Source organism: Pseudorasbora parva, chromosome 9, assembly GCF_024679245.1.
Source record: "Pseudorasbora parva isolate DD20220531a chromosome 9, ASM2467924v1, whole genome shotgun sequence".
NCBI lineage: Eukaryota > Metazoa > Chordata > Actinopteri > Cypriniformes > Gobionidae > Pseudorasbora > Pseudorasbora parva.
In genome coordinates, this window is record NC_090180.1 from 31,314,976 (window position 1) to 31,320,520 (window position 5,545).

Sequence of the window (5,545 nt, forward strand, 5' to 3'; positions counted from 1 at the left end):
ATCAGAACATCTTTAGGGTGGAGCTCCGTAGCCTAATCACTGGGTTGCCAAAGGCCATACAGTGCGATTTCAGCGAAGTTACCCACACTTTAGGAGTAGATTGCATACGATGTAAAGCCAAAGTTCACAGTTTGTGCTCAACCTGTACGTGTGAAATATGCGCGATAGCAAGTGCAAAACATTTTGAATTCAGACTATCTACTTTTGTCTCTTTTGCATGGAGACTCTGGACTTGCTGTTGCTGCTATTGTCCCCCTGGCAGAAACGGATCTACCGGGGTGGCATGGGGTGGCAACCGCCACCCTAAGAAAGTCCATTGCCACCCCATCTGCCACCCCAGCAGTGTATCCCAAATTCCCAATGTATAAAATATAAATAGTATCCTCTACCGATTTACATCAGCGGCACTTCAGTGTGATCAGTAAATATTGAGAAAACACGTCTTTCTATTGTGTAATAGTCCAAACAAATGACTCCTATGAACTGCTGTGATCATGATTAGTGATCATGAATAGATGACTCTAACGCCATGTTTCACACATAGTCCGTTTGCAGTATATATATATATATATATATATATATATATATATATATATATATATTAGGGGTGTAACGGTTCACAAAATTCACGGTTCGGTTCGATACGATACACTGGTGTCACGGTTCGGTTCGGTATGTTTTAGATAAATTACCTTTTTTTACTATTTTTTTATTAAAACTAATAAAACTGATCCGCTGTTGCATACCACAAACACAGCATTGACTCATTATTTTTTATTTAAAATCCAAAAGTTTTTACTAAACATGCCTCATCAGAATTCCAATCCTCTTTGATTACTCTTTAATAGAAGTCAGGTTACGTAGCCTAGCCTACTACATTTAAACAACATTTTATTAAATTAATTTATTCATATTTATATACTTTAGATTTAGCTCACACAAGTGGCAAAACATTTAAACATAGTTTATAGCCTTAAATCACAAACATTTTAAATTAGAAACTTACAATAGTCTATTCAAAAACAGCCGACTCTCGTCTTTTCCTTCGTTTTTACACCCTTTTAAAAGAAATCCTGCAGGTCAAAAAGAACTTTGCTTTTCACCTCCAAGAAAGTACGAGTGCTATCCATTATGGCACTTCTTTAACCTAAATGCCAGGTAAGGTGTCGTTTTGTTGTTTTACTTGAGAAAAAAAAAGCCATGTGTTGACTTTGAAACAAGAGTATATTTTAGATGATATGCATCTGTGGTGAAATTACTAGATTTTCGCGTCAGTACATGTTTATTTTAATGCGAACAATGTTCCATCACTTTAATGCAGCAACGCAGCGCAGCAAAAAATAGACTCGGTACGAAAACGATCCGTGCACTGCTGCAGACGCAACGCACCTGAAACGGACTGACGGACAGCATCCGCGGGCAGTGTGAAAGCTGTCATCCGTTAACATGGGTACGGAAAAAAATATGCACCGCACACGCACTGTAGACGGAGTATGTGTGAAACGGGCGTGAAACAGGCGTTAGGTCTCATATCCGCGGCTATAAATGGACCACTCGCCGCGGTGATGTCTTTTGCCATTTGAATAAGTTGGTAATGTCGGTCTAAATGCTGCGGGGATAGTTTGTGGCTATTTCTCCTTTTTGTCGTCTTGTTGTCGTCGTAAATGAGTTGATTGACATGACATGAATTATTCCCGCTGCTGTACCATCAGCAAATGCGACATACCGTTGTTTTTTTAGTCCATCACTCTTGCCAACACCATCATAGCTTACAAAGAATCCAAAGTTCACCCAAACACCAGACCTGTTGGTTATTGGAGGATCTTCTATTTCTGGTTTGTTAAACGCAATAGCCATTTTGCCACGAGCATTCAGCGCGTAGCCTACTGAGTAAGCGAGCACCTGAGCAGCCTAAAACATATTTGGTGTTTTTTTTTTTTTTTTTCACAAGCTTCGGCGGTGTCAGGGGCATTGCCTGTTGTGTAGTTTTGGTTATTGGGCTACCTTGTTGAACGCATATTATTATATTTCACACACTTTTTTTATTTTCCAAATCTAATTAATTAGTCCAAGAACCGTTCGGTACATAATGCGTACCGCGTACCGAACCGAAAGCCTCGTACCGAACGGTTCAATACGAATACGCGTATCGTTTCACCCCTAATATATATATATATATATGCACAAAGGCACCTCACAAAACTGATTTCAGACAGACTTCAAAAGGCAGTGTTACAGTTTAATGATTAACAGCAAAATAGAGAGCTTTGGTGAGAACTAAACATATTTAATTACTACATTAGTCATTTCTTGCTAGAAATAACTAGCCTGACAAGCCAGACCCACATCAAAATGTTTGGTCTGGAAACTTACCATTTTTAAGGCTCAATCCGAGGGGCGGGATAAATGGTTGTCTTTCAAACCCTCTGCATGCAATTGGATAGCGCTACAACCAACCAGAGCAACGAAGGGGAAGCAGAGCTAGTTGAAAGATTAAACTTTAGCCATATCCGGTCGGCAAAACTCAGAGCACATCTTCCCTTCTTAAGAATGACTTCAGTGCTATTCTTTGTTCTTTTTTCAGAGAAAAGCTCAACTCCAAGTCTTCCAGAGTCGCGGTCAAAGCTGATTCGAAAGACCGCCGTTCGGCAGTTTCTGTGTTTACTAGAAGCACACAAGCGCAACTCGGCCATCATTATGTTAAGCCCCGCCCACCGACTCTATACACGATGTGATTGGCCCGACCAGAGTTTGGCGTTTACAGCTCAGAAGTGTATTGAGAGTTGCTAGACGACACTCGCGGCAGATTAGATTTGCTAGGGTGTGTCTAGATTTCTAGGCTAAGAAAGGACATCAGAAGTGGAAAATACTGGTAAAATAACTGGCCAGCAAACGCAACTTTCGGACCCCATCTTATTTTCCAAGCTCAACTGCTACTGAATGGAAAGCACAGTATTGTTGGATATCAAAGGCAATGAAGGATACATGTATGCTGCCTTCAAAAATCGATCAGATGCATCTCAGGAGACAGGAAGTGAAGTAAACATTAGATTCGGACATTGCTTGATGCCTTCCTGCCTTGAAATGTGTCCTCCGAAGGCAGCATTTTTCAGGTTTCGGACGCAGCTATCATTTCACTTGATTCAATTCCTCCTTCCCTTGCATCCTGAAGGGGTGGAGCTAAGGAGTGAGGAAAGGAAGCTAAGAAAGGAAACGAGGAAGCACAAATAAGAATTGGGAAGCACCCCATGTGATTCCAGGGGTGTTTCCCAATTCTTATTGGTGCATCCTCTTTTCCTTTCTCCACAAAATACCACATTTGTCCATATTTTAATTAATATTACCAGTTATTATTAACAATGAATTCTAGTTATTAACTGCTTTGTATTTGTTTCTATTTGTTTCTCTATTTGTTTCATTTTCTTGTGCTTTGATATAATTCTGGAACTGTTAGGTGTTGTTATTTGACAAACATTTGTGTCTTGTACATGTCAACATAATACTAATAATGAATAAACTATGGCATGATATGAAGGGGGAGGAGAATTAATCTGTTTGTGATGTTTAGTTGATAAAACACTTCCGCAAAGGATAAACCTGTATATCCTCGCTTACGACTTCTCAGGAAGCCTCCTCACTCATTGATCCTTGCCTCCTCGCGGTGCAATTAGAGAATTGAGATCTCCTACAAAAAGAGCCAACTTTTTGGCTGAGCTCCATCGGTTTCCGGGTCATAGGATGGAGGACGGAGAAGCGAGGAAAGAAGGAGGGATGTTGAGAAGCACCCCAGGCATTTTCATCCATACTCCATTGGCATGCCTATCCTCTATGCTACTCGCAACTTTAAAGAATGTAACCTCCCTTTGGGAATGTATATATGTGCTAATAATGTATTGTCTTATATATGAAACATATATGACATCACTACTCGGATATAGGTATATATATGTACATATATTATATTTCCGTACGGGATGTTAAACCCCGCTCTTCACCACAAATCAGCGGATTCATGACTTCTTCCACCCGTAGCAGTGGCAATACTCGGCCCCCTCGCCATATCGGCTCAAATGCATAAGCAATTTGACTTATTGTGGGCTCAACAGTCCTTACAAGTTCTATTTTTTTTTTTAAATGGAAATTAGTTTACTATTAATAATTAAAGTAATGTAAACCTGGCTGATTGCTTCTTTTTCGCTTTAAAGGCTACTTATGCTACCCATTGCGATAATAAATGCACATATGTTTATGAAAAATACCAGAGACTGCTTGAAGAACAGAGACAAATCATAAATAATTATAATTGTGAATTTATTTGGTTTAATCTTTCATCCATCTGTTCCCTGATTGATACCAGACTAATGCATCCGCATATGATGTGCATCAGCTGGTGAAAGGATGGTGCTGTGTGCATCATTCTACAAAGGCATTTTAAGGGTAGGTTTTATGGAAACGCTGCAGGGCTACTGGCGACTGTGGAAACGCAACTTGATTTTGGCCTCGTGCTTGAGGTCCAAGGTTTTTGTCCTCGCCCGACACGTTGTAAGCCCTGACTTGCACTGGACAGACAGTGGAATAGCAGCTAATGTGATTGTATCTGTTTCTGCCTCAAAAGCTGTAGACTCATATCATCTGTTGCAGACTCTTCCCTCACAGGTCAGAGACCCAGAATAGTGTATCTGTTAATGTCTCACTTGATGGACTGGTGACTCAGAACTTGTTCATATCTGTTGCTGTCTCACCGGATGGGTAGTCTGAACAAGGAGTGTCTGTTGAAAAGGGAAAATGTATCCATTTCCGATGAGAAGGAAATGCATTCATTTGTACATTAACAGCTGAATATATCTGTCACTGAGAAAACTTATTTCTTTAAATAAGAGTGAAATGGATCTGTTGTAGTTTATATACTTTTTAAGGTTTCAAAACGGGATGGATTCTTGTGGCCTCTCTTTGTTTCAGTCACTGTTGCTGCAACCAAAAGCTACTAAGGTTTTTTATAGCGGTCTGGACCTAAACCTTAGGTATTATTCTCAAGATGGGTAAAGGGCAGAAACTGCAGGTGGAGCAATGACATTTCTTAATGAGCAGATATGGAGACGGGGGAGGGACCCTGTGGAGCCAAAAGGATGGAGGACCACGTTGGGGGCGACTGACCGGCCAAGGACTGTATGGTGGAATCGGATGTTCAGAAGTCCTAGTGTGAGGCCATCACTTAGAAGACCATGGTGGATCTGATGGGCCTTCAGGCCCCGGTTGAAGGTGAAGACGGAGAACCGGTGGTGAGGAGGACTCTGAGGAGATGAAGACAACCTCGGTACTGTAGGAAAAGGAGTGCCAAAGGCTTCAGATGGAAGCATGAGGGAGGAAAGACTTTCTATGTAAGCGGATATAGAGTACAAACGGGTTAACAGCACATTTAATTTTATTCTCCTCTAAACCAATAGATAGCACAAAAACTCACGACAATGTACATTTATCACCCAAAAAAAATATGTTTCAGAAAGCCTTTATTTAGCAGCAGTAAAAAGTGTTACATGGAATTAAT